Source organism: Mus musculus, chromosome 7, assembly GCF_000001635.26.
Source record: "Mus musculus strain C57BL/6J chromosome 7, GRCm38.p6 C57BL/6J".
NCBI classification, from domain to species: Eukaryota; Metazoa; Chordata; class Mammalia; order Rodentia; family Muridae; genus Mus; species Mus musculus.
In genome coordinates, this window is record NC_000073.6 from 6,105,208 (window position 1) to 6,125,403 (window position 20,196).

General features: G+C 43.6%; 1 pseudogene; it reads left to right on the forward strand.

Annotated features, from left to right (window-relative positions):
• Gm18758 (predicted gene, 18758) lies at positions 11,517–19,524 on the forward strand (annotated as a pseudogene).

A 20,196-nucleotide genomic window follows, 5' to 3' on the forward strand; every position in this document is an offset into this window, starting at 1 on the left:
TGTGTGTGTGTGTGTGTGTGTGTGTGTGTGTGTGTGTTCGGGTCCCTTGGAGCTGGAATTACAGGCAGTTATATGCTGTCTGTCACAGGTATTACAAACTGAACTTGTGCCCTGCAAGAGCCGTATGTGAGCTTAACTGCAGGGCCATTTCTAACCGCTCATCTATTTCGAATTAGAAAGATAATGGCCATACCGAAGTCCTGACAAAGGCTGATCTGACTTGTTTCTTACTCCTATAGCAATCTAATTAGGAATTTTTTTTCTCTTCTCTTTCTGGACGAAGGAGTTTTAAAAGCACATTTTTATAATTTTACTAGATCTGTGAGAATTTCATACAGTATGTTTTGATCATATTCTCCTGCCCTTCTTAACTCTTGCCAGACCCATCCCCCTCCTCTTTCCACCCAATTTTGTGTCATCCCTCGCTCTCCTATCAGTGCCAGTATGTGTTCTCCAAGCATTCCTGCATAGGTGGTCTTTACCGGAGTGTGGCCAGGGACTGCACTTAAAGAAAAGCTACCTTCTCTTCCAGCAGCGAACAGTTACAGTTCCTCAGCTAGGGGTGGAACTTCATGCCGGACTCTACTCTGCATGCTGGGATTTGGTCTTTATTTGGACTTACCTAGGCCTTGTGAAAACCACATGCTTACAGGAATCATTAACTCCTTCTGCCTATACTTAACCCTACAAATAGGGGCAAATACCCGTTTTAATCACACCCTATCTTACTCCCCTCCCCCTAAACTACACAGGTAACCCTTGTTTGGCTAGAACCCCTGCTCACCCCATACAAGCTGGTAAATTCCATCCTCCCTTCCTTCCCCAAACCCTCATGCTCAGAGAAAACTTTATGCTAACCTTATCTCTGCCTTTCTAGGAACCAACTCAAGAGTGCCCTCCAAGGGACTCAGGTTCTGACCATGTATGGACACAGTACAGTACTTAGCTGGCACATCATCACCCCTCACCTAAGCTCTAAACACCCCACCACCACCCTGCCCCACCCTCCCTCCTTTAGCCTGGATGTGAGATCTGGGAACCCACCTGAGAGCTGCCTCCTTTTAATCTGGTCTGATCTGGCCTGTATCTGAATCACTGAGGGAGAGAATAAGCCTGTTAACCCTGTCATAAGACAAATGGATGATCTTACATCGTCACTCATATACACTTAAACAAGTCCTTCAATGACATAAAATATTGAGCTTTTTTTTTCAGTTATGTAGAAGAAATCACATTCAAGTTGTCTATATTGTTAGTCTGGACCTATAGCTACTTGTGCCTATCAGCACAGATAGTGAGTGGGAATAAACCATAGACAACACACTTAAATGTGTGTGTGTGTGTGTGTGTGTGTGTGTGTGTGTGTGTGTGTGTGTGTGTGCATATATCTGCCCCTGTGTTGCCAGGCTAAAAGCAAAAATAAATACAAAATGCATATGCATGAATAATACCATTTTCAGTGATGGTTTTAAATGTGTAAGTGGGCTTGGTGAGATGGCTCAGCAGGTAAGTGCTACCAAGACTGATAGCCTCAGCTCCATCTCTTGAATTCTCATGGTAGAAGGGGGAAACTGACTCCCAAAAGTAGGCCTCTGACCACACACAAATATGCACACAAAATAAATTTACAAAAATAAGTTCATGTTACCAGGTATGGTGTCATACATCTGTGTCTCACTCAGGAGACAGAGGTGCCCAGCTCAGGAGTTCAGGATTATCGTTGACCACATAAGGAGTTTAAGTCTAGCCTGGACTACGTGAAACCCCATCTCAAGCAACATTCCGACATAGAGGAGGGAGGCGTGAAATCCCACCTCCAGCTAAGGAGCTACTGGCAACTGATACCTCCTGTGAGAGAGTCGAAGTTCTCTAAAGGTGTGGCCACTGGTATGGTGACCATACTCCAGTAGTAGGCCAAACATCCAAGAGTATAGGGGAAACAGCAGAATTGTACTTAAGGCTATTCAGAACCTGGATACGGTTTAGTGGCAAATTGTTGGATGGCACCGTTCCTATAGAGACATGCACTAGTTCTATTCACCCCAGATAGGAACCAATGACAGAACGAAGAATGTGCCACCTGAGGCCAACACGGGTGAGCCAGTGAGTTTTATTGGGTTACTCAGAGGAGCAGAAGTGATGCAAAGTCTGCTCCACCTCAAAGCCTACTGAAGCATGGGTGAGAGCTTACATCACAAAGCTAGGGACCTGGATCACATCGCCCCTTCTGCAGGCAGCTCTACAGGTTAGAGTGTCCTTTCCAAACAGGCAGCTGGCCTCTGTTTCTTCTAGGCAGTCATGCTGGTGTCTACCTCCAAGCTGCTGGCATGGTCTCTGAAGCTTGGAGGTTGGGAGGCAGGGGCTGGACTCTGCATAGTCTTTACTGTTACTCTTCCGTGGGTGCAGGGGACACTATTGTATCTGGTCCAGTTCAGGCCTTTCTGGAGCTATGTGGAGTATTTTCTGTCTTAAGGAGCTGTGACTGGATGGAGTGTTTCGGCTCCCCCACAGAACACTCTCTTGTGTTACTTCCTTGTAAAAATCCTGGTCCTAGAAGATCCTCTTGTTTTCAGATCACTTTCACATCCTGTGTTTTATGGAGTTTCTCTCCAAGGTGGAAGAATTTTAATCACCCTTATTTTTTACCTGATGAAGGGACTCTCTGGCCAGCTGGAGCAGTGAGCATGGCTCTGGCAGGCCTTGCCCTTCTTCCCAATTCTTTTGTCTTTGCTAAACCCCCTTAGAATTCATTCCTAAAGCGAGCCACTTCCTCTTGGGGATGACTAACAAGGTCCAGCTACCAAAGTGTAGACTTCCAGCAATCAAAACCCCCCATTGGTTCACCTAATTAACATGACCAATTAAAATTAAACACCTCATCCTAACATGGGATTCCCCATTTACCTTTATAAAACTCTATTTTCCTATGTGCCATGTTGTTTTCCTTTCTACCCAAAGGGAGTCCTTTGTCCCCTTCTGGGACAAATATCCCTCCTCCCTTGTCCTCTATCTCCTGTCTCTGTCTCTTATTCCCTGGCCCCTGGCCCTCTGGGACAGAAAAAGCTCCTTTGTGCTGAGATCTTGGCCTTGGGGTCCTGAACCAATATCAATGCTAACACCGGACATGCAGAATGCAGGTGGATATAGATACTTGATTTTCATATCTATTTTCCAAAATGGTTAGGAGCAGTGGTGGTGGTTGTTGTTGTTGTTGTTGTTGTTGTTGTTGTTGTTGTTGTTGGGGTTTTTTGTTTTGTTTCAAGACATGGTGTTTCTGTGTAACAACCCTGGCTGTCCTGGAACTCACTTTGTAGACAAGGCTGGCCTACAACTCACAAGACATCTGCCTGTTTCTGCCTTCCAAGTGCTGGGATCAAAGACATCCGCCACTATGCCTGGCTAGATTATTTCTAATATTTGGCATTCCACATGTCACTGCAGTTTACAGCCCTACAAAGTTCTGATACATAACATAACTAAAGATTTAAGGAGAGTTAATTCAGTTACAGAAACAACCAAATGTGGCTGGAGAAATGACTCAGCCACTGTGAAAGGTAAGAGAAAAGGGGTTCAATTCCCCGAAGCTTCATCATACTTGAGCATCCTAAGCAGTGTGTAAGGCAGAAGCAGAAAACAAGGGTGGACGTTCTGGTGCAAGAAACATGGCTGTATTCTGACCTCAAACTACCTCCAAAAGAAAGAGAGCAGGATCCTTAATTTGGCCCATTATATACAAAAATTACAGGTCACTAACATTCAAATGAGATACATACAGTTTCTTTACCTCCCCCCCCCCCCGCCCATTCAGATGTGTTTTGCAAGATAGATGTGACTTTTTGTTTGCACTACAGATTCAAACAGGCCATTCAAAGACAGTTATGGTAAAATGACTGCCTTATAATGACAGTTTTTCACACACTTGTATTCTAAGCATACAATAAAGTCTTTAAATGTATCTCAAGATCACCTTGAGATTGTCTCAAGATGGTTGCAAGGGTAGGTGGTGCATCTGGAGTAGATCGAGTTCTCCAAGTAGGTCACTTTGTGCAGCCTGATCTGGTGTGCAAATGGTTAGGGCCACACCTGTAAGAGCAAGCTTGAAGACCATTAACCTGGGGTGTGGGCAGGGCCAAAATTGAGATATGCTAAGTGCTTTCAAAACTGTGCTGCTACCAGGAAGAGTATTGTGAGCCAGCTCCAGCCAATGAGAAGGGGAGATGTCACAGGCTTGGCCTCCCAGAGCCTATAAGAAATTGGGGAGGAGCCACAAAAGGTTTGTTCTATCTTTTTTGGGAGGTGGGTTTTGCTGGGAGGAACTGAGAAGTCTGATTCTTTTCAGGGGTGAGTGCTCTAATTTTTTTTCTTATCGTCTCAGTTATGTAGTTACACTGACAATTTACTCAACCATGTCAGCTCCTGTTGAAAATACAAAACACAGGCTGGAGAGTCAGGTTGGAACCCAGCAGTTGTCATAGATAAAACCCTTATGAAACTCTCAAAACATCCCTCTTTCTCATGGAAAGTCCTAAATTCCATTTCTGAGAGCCCAGGCACCAAGACACTGGACAAAGCTAGCAAATCCCTAAAGACCCAAAAGAGAGCATTTTCTCTAGTGTTCAGAGTTCCCTGTGTTAAGAAAAATCAATTGCTATAGACAAGAAGGGGTATTAGTCAAAGAATGGGAAGGGGAAGGATTGAGAAGGGCTGGCTTTTCCACCACCTCCCCGCTCCCACGCCCCTCAGTAGTGAAGGAGAGCATTAGATCCCACACATACACACACACACACCCCAGGTTCAGCCTTTGGGCAGTAGCCTAGCTCCAGCCCTTGATTCCTGCCACTCAGCTGCTGCCTGAAAGCCCAAACAGTTCTGAGTGTTAACTGAAATAAGCCTGACTTAGAAACACAAATAGCGACAAGTCCCTTCTGGTCTTTGCCAGCACCGGATCACCTTGGGCGCGGAATTGGGGGACACCCCCACGGTCCCTAGAGGACTCTCCACTCGATCTTAGGACCACTGACCAGACAGCTCCACAATCCTCAAAGAAGACACCACTTCCAGGCACTGTAACACAACCCAGGATCTTAGGACAACAGGATCCCAGGATAACAGGAGATGTGTCACAGCAGTATTTCAGGGTCTCAGAGGAACTTGACTGCCAAGAACTCTGACACACCCAGAATCTCAGGTTCACAGGAGCCCACAATCAAAGGATCACAGAGAAAGCTGGCACTAAATAAAGGCAGAATATTAAAAGAGGTAAGGTCAAGTAAAATATAAAGGCAGACCTATTAGAATTGCACCAGACTTCTCACCAGAGACTATGAAAGCCAGAAGATCCTGGATGATGTTATACAGACACTAAGAGAACACAAATGCCAGGCCAGGCTACTGTACCCAGCCAAACTCTCAATTACAATAGATGGAGAAACCAAAGTATTCCATGGCAAAACAAAATTCACACAATATCTTTCCACTAAGCCAGCCCTTCAAAGGATAACAGAAAAAAACCAGTACAAGGACAGAAACTACACCCTAGAAAAAGCAAGAAAGTAATTCAACAAACCTAAAAGAAGACAGCCACAAGAACAGAATGCCAACTCTAACAACAAAAATAATAGGAAGCAACAATTACTTTTTCTTAATATCTCTTAATATCAATGGACTCAATTCCCCAATAAAAAGACATAGACTAACAGACTGGATACACAAACAGGACCCAACATTTTGCTGCTTGCAGAAAACCCATCTCAGGGAAAAATGCAGACACTATCTCACAGTGAAAGGCTAGAAAACAATTTTCCAAGCAAACAGTCTGAAGAAACAAGCTGGAGTAGCCATTCTAATATCGAATAAAATCGACTTCCAAACCAAAGTTATCAAAAAAAGACCAGGAGGGGGACATGATACTCATCAAAGGTAAAATCTTCCAAGAGGAACTCTCAATTCTGAATATCTATGCTCCAAATGCAAGGGTGGCCACATTCATTAAAGAAACTTTAGTAAAGCTCAAAGCACACATTACACCTCACACAATAATAGTGGGAGACTTTAACACCCCACTCTCATTAATGGACAGAACCTGGAAACGGAAACTAAACAGAGACACACTGAAACTAGCAGAAGTTATGAAACAAATGGATTTAACAAATATCTATAGAACATTTTATCCTAAAACAAAAGGACTTCATGCACTTCATGGTACCTTCTCCAAAATTGACCATATAAACAAAACAGGCATCAACAGATACAAAAATATTGAAATTGTTTCATGCATCCTATCAGATACCATGGACTAAGGCTGATCTTCAATAACAACATAAATAATAGAAAGCCAACATTCACGTGGAAACTGAACAACACTCTTCTCAATAATACCTTGGTCAAGGAAGGAATAAAGAAAGAAATTAAAGACTTTTTAGAGTTTAATGAAAATGAAGACACAACATACCCAAACTTATGGGACACAATGAAAGCATTTCTAAGAGGAAAACTCATAGCTCTGAGTGCCTCCAAAAAGAAACTAGAGACAGCATACACTAGCAGCTTGACAACACACCTAAAAGCTCTAGAACAAAAGGAAGCAAATTCACCCAAGAGGAGTAGCCAGCAGGAAATAATCAAACTCAGGGGCGAAATCAACCAAGTGGAAACAAAACAAACTATTCACAGAATCAACCAAACCAGGAGCTGGTTCTTTGAGAAAAATCAACAAGATAGATAAACCCTTAGCCAGCCTCACTAGAGGGCACAAACACAGCATCCTAATTAACAAAATCAGAAATGAAAAGGGAAACATGACAACAGTTCCTGAAGAAAGCCAAAACACCATCAAATCCTTCTACAAAAGGCTATACTCAACAAAATTGGAAAACCTGGATGAAATGGACAAATTTCTATACAGATACCAGGTACCAAAGTTAAATCAGGATGAGATTAATGGCCAAAACAATCCTATATCCCATAAAGAAATAGAAGCAGTCATTAATAGTCTCCCAACCAAAAAAAGCCCAGGAACAGATGGGTTTAGTGCAGAGTTCTATCAGACCTTCAAAGAAGATCTAATTCCAGTTCTGCAAAAACTATTCCACAAAATAGAATCAGAAGGTACCTACGACATTCTACGACAATTCATTCTATGACACCACAATTTCTCTGATACCTAAACCACATAAAGACCCAACAAAGATAGAGAACTTCTGACCAATTACCCTTATGAATATCAATGCAAAAATACTCAATAAAATTCTTGCTAACTGAAACCAAGAACACATGAAAACAATCATCCATCATGATCAACTAGGCTTCATTCCAGGGATGCAAGGATGGTTTAATATATGGAAAACCATCAACATAATCCACTATATAAACAAACTCAAAGACAAAAACCACATGATCATCTCATTAGATGCTGAGAAAGCATTTGACAAAATCCAACACCCATTCATGATAAAAGTCTTGAAAAGAACAGGAATTCAAGGCCCATACCTAAACATAATAAAAGCAATCTACAGCAAACAAGGAGCCAACATCAAAGTAAATAGAGAGAAGCTGGAAGCAATCCCACTATTATCAGGGACTATACAAGGCTGCCCACTTTCTCCCTACCTATTCAATATATTACTTGAAGTCCTAGCCAGAGCAATTCGACAACAAAAGGATGTCAAGGGGATACAAATTGGAAAGGAAGAAGTCAAAAATATCACTATTTGCAGATGATATGATAGTATATATCAGTGACCCTAAAAATTCCACCAGAGAACTCCTAAACCTGATAAACAGCTTCAGTGAAGTAGCTGGATATAAAATTAACTCAAACAAATCAATGGCCTTTCTCTACACAAAGGATAAACAGGCTGAGAAAGAAATTGGGAAACAACACCCTTCACAATAGTCACAAATAATATAAAATATGTTGGTGTGAGTCTAACTAAGGAAGTGAAAGATCTGTATGATAAGAACTTTAAGTTTCTGAAGAAAGAAATTAAATGGAAAGATCTCCCATGCTCATGGATTGGCAGGATCAATAATAGTAAAAATGGCTATCTTGCCAAAAGCAATCTACAGATTCAATGCAATCCCCATCAAAATTCAAACTCAATTCTTCACAGAGTTAGAAAGGGCAATTTGCAAATTCATCTGGAATAACAAAAAATCTAGGATAGCATAAACTCTTCTCAATGATAAAAGAACCTCTGGTGGAATCACCATGCCTGACCTCAAGCTGTACTACAGAGCAACTGTGATTAAAAACTGCATGGTACTGGTTCAGAGACAGACAGGTAGACCAATGGAATAGAATTGAAGACCCAGAAATGAACCCATGCACCTATGGTCACTTGATCTTTCACAAGGGAGCTAAAACTATCCAGTGGAAAAAAAAGACAGCATTTTCAACAAATGGTGCTGGCATAACTGGCAGTTATCATGTAGAAGAATGCTAATTGATCCATTCTTATCTCCTTGTACTAAGGTCAAGTCTAAGTAGATCAAGGAACTACACATAAAACCAGAGACACTGAAACTTATAGAGGAGAAAGTGGGGAAAAGCATCGAAGATATGGGCACAGGAGAAAAATCCTGAATAGAATAGCAATGGCTTGTGCTGTAAGATTGAGAATTGACAAATGGGATCTTATAAAATTGCAAAGCTTCTGTAAGGCAAAAGACACTGTCAATAAGACAAAAATGCCACCAACAGATTGGGAAAGTATCGTTACCAATCCTAAATCAGATAGGGGACTAATATCAAATATATATAAAGAACTAAAGAAGGTTGACTCCAAAAAATCAAATAACCCCATTGAAAATTGGGGCTCAGAGCTAAACAAGGAATTCTCAACTGAGGAATACTGAAGGGCTGAGAAGCACCTGAAAAAAATGTTCAACATCCTTAATCATCAGGGAAATGCAAATCAAAACAACCCTGAGATTCCACCTCACACCAGTCAGAATGGCTAAGACCAAAATTTCAGGTGACAGCAGATGCTGGCAAGGATGTGGAGAAAAAGGAACATTCCTCCATTGTTGGTGGGATTGCAAGCTTGTACAACCATTCTGGAAATCAGTCTGGTGGTTCCTCAGAAAATTGGACCTAATACTACCGGAGGATCCAGCAATACCTCTCCTGGGCATATATCCAGAAGATGTTCCAACCGGTAAGAAGAACACATGCTCCACTATGTTCATAGCAGCCTTGTTTATAATAGCCAGAAGCTGGAAAGAACCCAGATGCCCCTCAACAGAGGAATGGATACAGAAAATGTGGTACATTTACACAATGGAATACTACTCAGCTATTTAAAAAAATGAATTTATGAAATTCCTAGGCAAATGGATGGACCTGGAGGGTATCATCCTGAGTGAGGTAACCCAGTCACAAAGGAACTCACACAATATGTACTCACTGATAAGTGGATATTAGCCCAGAAACTTAGGATACCCAAGATATAAGATACAACTTGTCAAACGCATGAAATTCAAGAAGAACGAAGACCAAAGTGTGGACACTTTACCCTTTCTTAGAAATGGGAACAAAACACCCATGGAAGGAGTTACAGAAACAAAATTTGGAGCTGTGACGAAAGGATGGACCATCTAGTGATTGCCATATGCAGGGATCCATCCCATAATCAGCTTCCAAATGCTGACACCATTGCATACACTAGCAAGATTTTGCTGAAAGGACCCAGATATAGCTCTCTCTTGTGAGACTATGCTGGGGCCTAGCAAACACAGAAGTGGATGATCACAGTCAGCTATTGGATGGGTCACACGGCCCCCAATGGAGGAGCTAGAGAAATTACCCAAGGAGCTAAAGGGAACTGCAACCCTATAGGTGGAACAACAATATGAACTAACCAGTACCCCGGAGCTCTTGTCTCTAGCTGCATATGTATCAAAAGATGGCCTAGTCGGCCATCACTGCAAAAATAGGCCCATTGGACTTGCAAACTTTATATGCCCCAGTACAGGGGAATGCCAGGGCCAAAAAGGGGGAGTGGGTGGGTAGGGGATTGGGGGGTGGGTATGGGGGACCTTTGGGATAGCATTGAAAATGTAAACGAGGAAAATACCTAATTAAAAAAAACTGTAAAAAACAAACAAAAAAGAAAAAACAAAAAAAAAAAAACAAGGTTCCATTTATTGCCTGCCTGTCTGTGTGTGCCTGTCTGTGTGTGTATGTCTGTCTGTGTGTATGTTTGCTGTCTGTGTGTATCTGTGTGTGTGTGTGTGTGTGTGTGTGTGTGGTGTGTGTGTATCTGTGTGTGTGTGTTGGTTTGTGTATGTCTGTCTGTGTGTATCAGTGTGTCTGTCTGTGTGTATCTGTGTGTGTGTGTGTGTCTGTCTTTCTGCCTGTGTGTGTCTGTGTGTGTGTCTAACTGTGTGTCTGTGTGCATGTCTGTCTGTGTGTCTGTGTCCGTGTCTATCTTTCTGTCTGTGTCTGTCTGTGTGTGTGTCTGTCTGTGATCTGTCTGCTGTCTATCTGTGTGTGTGCACATGTGTGTGCATGTTATGACATGCGTGGAGATTAGAGAACAACTAGCAGTTAATTTACACCGCAGAGTTCTCTGGGTTTGATCTCAGGTACTCAGGCCTCACAGCAAAGACTCACCTCACATAGATAATGTCCTCATAGGTGCTGTCATGGAAACATGTTTTCAATTATCTACTTCCACATATATTCTAGCATTCTCCAAGATCACTTGCAGCTGAGGGAGGGCAAGAAGTCATGCTAAGGGTCCTGTAACCTTCCTCTTGCCACTACTAGGAATTAAACACACTTCCCTTACCATATACTTGGCTTTTCCTGTACTGTTCTTGTCCAGGTAGTTGTCATAACTAACAGGAAGTGGTCATCTCTACTCCACGATGGAGATGGAATGTTCATATTATCTCCAGAGTAAAAATAAAATAAAATCCAAGCTAAAGAGATGGCTCAGTAGTTAAGAGCACTTATTGTTCTTCCAGAGGACATGGATTTGGTTCCTAGCATCACTTTGGGTGGCTCATAGTTGCCTATAATTCCAGCTCCAGGGAGATTTGATGCGCTCCTCTGGTCTCCATGAACACATTTATAGAGATACAGAGACATGAAAACAACACGCAGAAACACACACATACAGACACATGCACAGACTCATGCACAGACGCACACGGTTACACAATTTAAAAAATACAATCTTTTCTTAGTGCCATACAACACAGCCATACCATTTCACCATTAGTGAGCTAGAATTTAAGTCAACAGGTGACTGGGAGGACTGAAGGCTCCTCTAATTGGTCTAGCATATCCCCAGGGAATATTGAAGTATCAAAGGAGTCTGACTGTAGGGCTGGTCCTGTAGATCATGTACCAGGTAGTTTCCACTGAGCTGGCTTTATTTCCTCAGCTGTCCCATGCTCCCTTACAGTCTAGTCTCCCTCCTGTGGCTGGCCTTGCTGTGGCAGTTACTCATGTTCAAATCTACCTATTCAATCATATTTTCTCCCACTTCTTCCCCTCACTGACACAGGACACAATATAAGCCCCTCCTCATGGAATGGTGGGGAAACTTCTGCTCTGTGCTTGGCAGCCTCCGGAACTTGAAGGAGCTGGACTTGGGTGACAGCATGCTGAGTCAATGGGCCATGAAGATACTGTGCCTCGAGCTGCGGAATCAGTCCTGCAGAATACAGAAGCTGACGTAAGTGCCACCCAGCCTGGGGTAAGCAGTCTTTGCCGGGGCTTATCCTGCCAAGACAAGGTTCTTCTATAAACCCAGAGGAGATTTATTCTGAGAGGATAAATGCTATAAAAGATCTCTTGCATGAACCAAGTCTCCAGAAGCATGAAATGGGAGCTGGGCAAAAGACCTTATAAAAAGCGGTACATGGGTTTGAGGCCAGCTTAATTACTGTGGATTTTGAAGTATAAGTAGGAATTGGTTAATAAGGAAGAACAGGAGAGGAGGACTTTGGGGCCAACAATATAACATGAGGTAATTGGTCAAGGTATATGATTTATAGTGTTTTTGATCACTCTTTAATAACTCTAAAACTGTACAAATGTGTGCCCAGCTAACGGTTAAATACAACAAGGGTAACAGCAGTCACTGTGGGAAGAAGCTGACGTGATTCCCTTCAGAAGAGGCGGCTTGATGGAAGGAAGAGCAGAGGTTACAGGAACAGTACAATGGAGAGAGCCAAACATGATGGGGCCTTTAAAATGGAGAGATTTTCCTTTAAACACTGGAGAGCAGCTTTATTAAGAGAGAGAACCAGGCAGAGGTGCGGGAAGGGGGTGGCCCGGTGGTTAGATCATCAGCTGCTCTTGCAGAGGACTCAGACACTCTTCCCAGCACCCACATGGTAGCTCACAGCCTCTCTAACTCCAGCTCCAGGGAATCCAGTTTCCTCTTGCCACCTCCATGGGCCCTGGCACGTGTGTGATGCATGTGCAGTCATGCACACACATACACATTAATGAGAGAGTATGCTCAAGTCATCACACGAAGGATGTTGGGCTTGAGTCAAAGGAGCCTCTCCAGAGTGAGCCCTTCATTAACACAAATCCCTCTGAGAAGTCTCTGTGGACCAAATCCAGAGAACAAAGGGAAAGCCTGGCTTTTAGGAGTAGTGAGACGTTTCCCATCACATGATTTAGTTCAGCATAGCATATGTGACAAGGAGCATGAAGGACCCAATTGAGAGCTGTCAAGTCACAGTACAGACTACTTACCTCTGTCCCATCGAGAGCTGCAGGAAGGTGCATGGCCTGTTCGCCTCAGGCTATGGGATCTGACCTGTTGTAAGAAACACTACCCTTGAGAGTCAGCCTCACACTGTAACACTAACACAGATCTGAGCCTGCTACAGATGCCAGGTATCTTGGGGAAGGAGGATAAATCCCCAGCTCTATTTTAGGCAAAAAGCCATCCCAAGCCAGGGAAAATCCACATGGCATCCAGCTTGGGGCTGGTCAAGTTCTCAGTTGCTAATGCGCACTGGGTTCCTGCCCTGATGATAGACTACAAGCTGCAGGGATGGAGTTTGATCGCAGCAATAGAAACCCCATCTGAGACAATGACTAAAAGCTACATGGGGAGACAGTTTTCTTCCATAACTCTCAGGTCGTACTGCATCTTTGAGGTAAGTCAGAGCACAAAGTGCTGAAGTCATGGAGGGATGCTACTTAACTGGCTTGCTCCCCATTGCATGCTCAGCCTGTTTTCTTATGCACACTGGACTACCTGTCCAGGGGTGGCACTGCCCACAGTGCTCTGGTCCCTCACACATCAGTCATTAATTACCCAAAAATGCCCTTCAGGTGTGCCTAGAGGACAGTTTGATTAAGGCATTTTCTCAATTCAGGGTCCTCCACCCCAGAGTCTAGTTTTATCAAGCTGACAAGAAAAGACAAAAATAGAGACAGCAGGTAGGTGTGGTCATGCTCAGTGGACTGTATTGAAGCAAAGTCTTGTGTCTGATGCTATCTGGTATCCCCGTAGACAAGTGGTTCTCAGCCTGTGGGTTGTGACCCTTTTGTGGTCAAGTGGCCCATTCATGGGGGTCACATATCAGGTACCCTGCATATCAGATAGTTACGTTACGGTTCATAACAATAGTAACATTGCAGCAATGAGTAACAATGAAGATAATGTTATGGTTGGGGGTCACTACAACATGAGGAATTATAAAAGGGTCACAGCACTAGGAACGGTGAAAACCACCATTCTGGAGAGAGCTCTCCAAAAACAGGATTGCTTAATGTCCTGTTCCTGGGGCCTCTGGCACTTTGTGGGGTGCTGTACAATTTAAGGCAAATAGAGCTGAGGGGAGTGGCTTAGTAAGTAGAATTCTTGTGTGGCATGCAGTAAGGCAGACTTCGACCACCAGAATCACATAAACTATACATGGGGGCACAAGCCTATAACCCTAGCACTGGGCAGTGCTGGCAGGTGGACCTGAAGTCCAAGGTCAGTAGCGTCTTGCAGAAGACAAGTCTAAGAATACTGCTTTATAGACATATTTCCACATGGAAACTTGGGGCAGTTGTTACTGTCCATTTGTCCTGTGTGTAGAGAGGAGAGTGAAGAGGTAATAATTGTAGAAACCACTATTTAAATTGAAATGAGAATTACCAGCTCTCATCAGTGCCTGCCTGCCTTCCTTCTCCAAACAGCTATGGAGTGGCCATGATCTTTAGTCTCACTGGTAAGCAAGGAGGCAGGTTTAGGCTAAGTCACTCATTCATGGATGAACTATTATCAATGGGCAAAACAGAAACTCTGATTCACAGTCACCATTCAGAGCTGTGTGCTGGCACCTGTCATAGCTCTAATTAAAGTCACTGAAAACACACAGTACAAGTCGTCCTTTAGAGGCCAGAGGCAAGGCTGGAAAGGTAGCTCTGACTTAAGGGCACTCGTCACTGGATTGGATTCCAAGCACCCATATTAGATGGCTCACAACCACCTGTTACTCCAGCTTCAAGGGGCTCCAGTGCCCTCCTCTGGCCTTTGCAGGCACTGCACCTGCATACACATACACACATAAATAAAAATCTTATAGGCCAGATACAGAAGAAATGACAGTGTCAATGTGGTTTCTGGACATTGGACCAATCCAGCTGGTTTCTTTATTCACCAGAAGGGATCCATTATTAGTGACACTGAATAACAGGTACACGCAACAGGCCATCCTAAGGTTTGTTGGAGTAGTTAGTTTGGCCACAACCCTATGAGAAGGGGTCTATAAAGCTTTGTTTTCTAGCCTGGCAGCTTTCCTTTGAATGGCTAAGTATAAGGTAGTCAAATAGATTTCACATTAGCAAATATGTCAATTACTTCAAATATGTAATAAAATAGTTTACATAATCTATTGTCACACATAGAGGAGTTTCCTCCCATAGATTCATAGTGGTGTTCTGTAAGATGGACAGGATCAAAGAAATCCTAGGCCAGTGAGATGACTCAGTAGGGAAAGTTTCAATGAATGTTTTTGTGTGTGCGTACTAAGATCTACTCTATTTTGTGGGTGTCTGCGTGTTAGTGCAGTACTTGGGGAGGACAGAAGAGGGCATAAGATCCTTAGGAGCTGGAGTTACAGGTAGTTGTGAGCCACTCAGTGTAGGTCATGGGGACTGAACTCTCAAGTCCTTTGGAAGAACAGCAAGCTCTCAACCATTGAGCTATCCATCCAGCCCCTATACATGCACATCCTGTGTGTTAACATAACACTCATGCACAGATATTCTCCTTTCTCTCACCCATATGCCCACCCACTATCTCCTTTTATTCTCTGGACACATTCTTCTCTATTTTCCTGATGTTTATATGTATACAATTGTATGTGCACATAAAACCATGGGCTGGCTGGTGGGATCAGTACCAGGCCTTGGCAATCTTTGCCTCGTACTTGAACCCACATAGTGAAAAGTGACTCATTTCAGTTCTCTATGTGCACATGTGTGTATACATGCTCATGTACTCCTGCACTCACCCTCACACTGTGCCCCATGCAGGCATATAATAAATTCACTTTTTAAAAGTGTGAGGCTGGAGAGATGGCTCAGCAGTTATGAACACTTCATGCTCTTCCAGAGTTCTGAATGCCCACATCGGTCATCTCACAATCACCTGTAACTCCAGCTCCAGAGAATTTAGTACCCCGTTCTGGCCTACTTGGGCACCTACATAACATGCATATAGATACATACAGACACACACAAATACACATAAACAAACATTTTTAAATAATTTTAAAAATTAACTCTAGGTACCACAAATGACATCGGCTTGATTCACTCAATATGCTTGTCTCTTGTTGCCTCCATTTCTCTACAAATGGCAACTTCATTCTCCTGATGGCTGGAAAAATATTCCATTAACTGTATATACACTTTCCATATCAATTCTGTTGCTGGACACTTCGGTTGGCTCCATAGTTTAACTGTTGTGAATAGTACCATAATAAATGTTGGAATGCAAGTTTGGAGGAGGGACATTTAAGAATGGACCTCATTGTTTTCTCTGTTGGGGGTATGGGGTTCTCTTTGCAGACTGGACAGCTGTGGCCTCACACCTGCCAGCAGCCACCTTCTGGTCTCAGCCCTTTTAAGCAACCAGAACTTGACACACCTGTGCCTGTCAAACAACAGCCTGGGGACTGGAGGAGTGCAACAGCTGTGTCAGTTCCTGAGGAATCCAGAATGTGCTCTCCCGCTGCTGAGGTGAGTCTGGTTAGTTTCTTTGGGAGGCCATCACAGCTTTCAGACTAATAGGTGTGTGTGTTCTATAAGGGAAAGCTGTGCATGGGAGGTTGGTGTGTGGGAGTTAGAGTGAGGTATGTGGTGCAGTGGGAGCAGCTTCCCCCAGTGTATCGGATACTTTTCTATTGCTGTGATGCAACACCCTGACAAAAAGTAACTTAAAGAAGAAAGGGGGTGTGGTTTGTTTTAGCTCGTGGTTGCAGAGAGCAGGATTCCAGCTCCATGACACTTGGCGGCAACAGTCAGGAAAAACAAAATGGCAGGAGCAGGGAGCGCTGAGCACATTTTTAACACACTAGGAAGCAGAGAGAACAGAAAGTGAGATGGAGATGAGGCTGTAACCCTCACAGCCCATGTCCAGCTGTGTGCTTCCTCCAGGAAGACTCCACCTCCTAAGGGTTCCACAATCTCCCTAGGGGGCACCAACTGGGAACCAAGTGTTCAAGTACATGAGCCTTGGGGGCGGTTCGTAGGCTCATACTTGTCTCAGCACTCCCAGTATGTTTAGGGCTCCAGTTCTTTGACCCTCATTAGTATGAAACCTTTTTTATATTGCTACTTGTGTATATGTTTTGAAAATGATTCTGGGCTTTTATTACATGATTATCTATCTACAGGAATAAGTACGAATGCCACAGCACTCACATGTAGGTCTGGAGGACAATGTGCAGGAGTTGGTTCTCTCCATCCCACCATGTGGGTCTCAGGGGTCAAACCCAAATCATTAGGCTTGGCTGCAAGCCCCTTTTATCCACTATGCCATTTTACCAGCCCTCAAGATTCTTTCCCAATGCAACCTTTGTTTTTTAATTTGCTTGTGTATATTTATGGAGAGAGGTGGTTAAGAGGATATATACCGTGTATGGATACAGATGTGTGTGCACATGCATGTGGAGGCTGAATGTTTGCTGTTGTCTTAGTCACTCTCTGTCTAGAGTCTAGCTTGAACCCAGCTTGTTAATTCATCTACACCAGCTAGCTAGCTCAGTGGACCTATCTCTGCCTCAGAACCACTGAGATTATAGGAGGTCACTAAGTCTGACCTGCATGTCTATGGATTCCTAGGATGTGAATTCAGGTCCTCATACAAACAGCTTTACCCAGTGATCTCGAGTTTTATAGTGTTTTTCAAAAATATAAGATGGTGTATTTGCAATATCCTGTACACATTTCCCTGCACACTCTATGTCTTCTAATAACATAGTGAAGTATATATCATAGGAAGTCATATTCTATTACTGAATATGGACCAAAAAAAAACCTGCTTTATATGTTCATTTCAGGCACAGCATTGTTTTTGTAATGTTTGACACAGGTATTGTTGAATGCACAGGCGTATATATAGCCTGTGCCTGTGGGTAGCCATCTGAGCTGAGTCCTGTCTCTCTCTGTTTCTGTGCTTTGCTCTGTCCTTGTAAATCCTATCTCTCTGTCTTTGTTTTCTTGTAGCAGAAAAGGTTTCCTTCAAATATAGTGGAGCTGTATTCCCTAAGTATCCTCAACTGACCAGTCCAAAGCTGTCATTCCTGGTGACACGAGCTTTTCTTCCTGGGGTCTTGGTTCTTTCATCAGCCACTCAACTCTGACTTTGTGTTTTCCATGGAACAATGCTTTCCTTCATGTCTACTGTGGATCCAGCTACAGTGGCTTGTACCTGACAAGTGTTATCTAGAGCATTACAAAGGATGTCCTAGCCTCCTGGTGCTTAGCAATACTGCAGTCACTTTCTAGTTGGGGTGTGCATGTGTCGAAGAGGGGGGGTGAACATTCATGTGTGGAACACCCATCCGTGTGAGTACAGACATGTGCATGCCACACTGAGGACAGCCTCAGTCGCTGAGTCTCACCTTCCACCTTCTTGAGCTGGGGCTCTCTGTTGTTAGCCTCTGTTGTATGCCAGACCCGCCAAATCAGCAAACTCTAGGTTCAAGGGAGAGTCTCTGCCTCCATGTAATCAGGTGGTGGAGATCTGTCAAGGAAGACACCAGCAGCTAACCTTCTAGCTTTAAGGCACTCCCATCTGCCATTAGTGGTACAGGGATGCAGATGTGTGCTGGACTCTAGGGATCCAGACACAGGTTAGACAACTATCTAAGGCAGTCTACCCACTGAGCCATCCTTCCAGCCTGAGATTTCTGGGAGCAGGATCTTATGTAGCCTCATGAGACTCATGATCAAGGAATGACTGTCAAGGGCCTACACACACATGCACATGACTTGTTAACTCAGATTAACGCAAGCTTCTGATTCTGGTTGTGGGCGTGGGGTGCTCCTTCTTGTTCATTCCCTTTGAACAATTAGCCCACTAATAACTTCTTGTGAATAAAACATATGCTATGAGGCAGCTGGTAAAGGGCATTATAGCCAAGCTTGATGACCTGAGTTCAATCCCCAGGACCCATATGATGGAAGGAGAGCTGGGTCTCACAAGTGGTCCTGTGGCACATCCTTGCTGATGCACATACCTTCATTTGAAAACACAGATATGTGTTCCACATGTCCGCACAAACCGAGAAGTCTGTTAAAGAATATAAGCTTAGCTGCATGGAGTCGAGTTTACTTGTAACAACAGTATTCAGGACACCGAGGTAGGAATTCTAGGTTATCCTCATCAACAAAATGAGTTAAATAATATGCTTACTCTTTGAAACTTATATACATCCATATAACGTCTTTTGATGATATCCACCCGCCACTACTTCCTCAAGATCTTCCCATGGTACTCCAATATGTCTCTCTCCCAACTTTATTTTTTTAATTAGTTTAATAACCCACTGCCTCCAACTATAGAAGTTCATAGGCACATGGATGTGGTGTCATTCACTGGAGCATGAGAAACCTACCAAGTCTTCAAAGAAATGAAAGTGATTCTCTCCTTTTCCATTAGGGCTGGGGCCTTGGAAACCCCTTCTCAAGCCCTTTTAATCTACAGTGGTGGAGGAATGTGCTACTATAATTGAGAGATCTCAAAAAGGGTTGTAGGACTTCCAGGACATCTAGGTCCTAGCATGACATCCTTGACTTCCCAGCCTGTGGAAGCAGCAGTACTATGCCAGGGTGAGAAGACAGCTGGAGGACGTACAGTTTATCAGGCCCCACCTGGTGATTGATGGTGATTGGTATGCTACTGATGAAGAGGACCGAAACTGGTGGAAAAACTGAAGACATGAGTCCCCTCTCCTTCACGTCTTAGGACTGCAGTATCTGTGAAATGTTTGTATCACCTCGGAGGATGTGGTGGGAATGAAATAAACGGAGCATTTAGAAAAGCATCAGGAGGTCACGTCGATCAGTGTGGGTGTGGCGTAAGGGCAGAGATGAGATGGGGGTATGGCTCAGTTGGTAAAGGGCTTATCATGCAAGAATGAGAGTCTAAACTTGATACACAACCCATATAAAAAGCCAGGTGTGGAGGATATGCTTGTAATCCCAGTGCTGGGAGATTGAGAAAGAAAACATTCTCACAAAATCAACCAAAGGGCGACATGGTTCCATGTGCACAGCCACACACAAGCATAGGGACCCACACACATGTACACACATGTCTGAAGATATGCATATACACACATAGACCCCACACGTGAAAAATGAACTCTTCGCCCCTCTGGACCGTCTCCTTGCTGTGCTCCTGTGATGCATGCGTGTACAGACCTTCACGACACCTATGATGAGGGTAGCTTCTGCCCATCTTGCAGACAAGGATTTCGAGGCATGGGGTACCTGAGCATTCTCATAGAGTAGATGGAAGAGCCATCACTCAGAGCCAGGAAATCTACTCTGGATGCCATTGTTATCCCTGGAGCACCAGGGAAGCATTCAGCTGCCCCCTTGGGCCTCAGATGGCTTTTTTTTTTCTAAGCCTTATAATGCAAACAGCATTTCTGAAGCCTGAGAATGTTCTAGGCTCATTTCTTGTGAAAGCATGAAAGTTTCCAGGTGTAGAG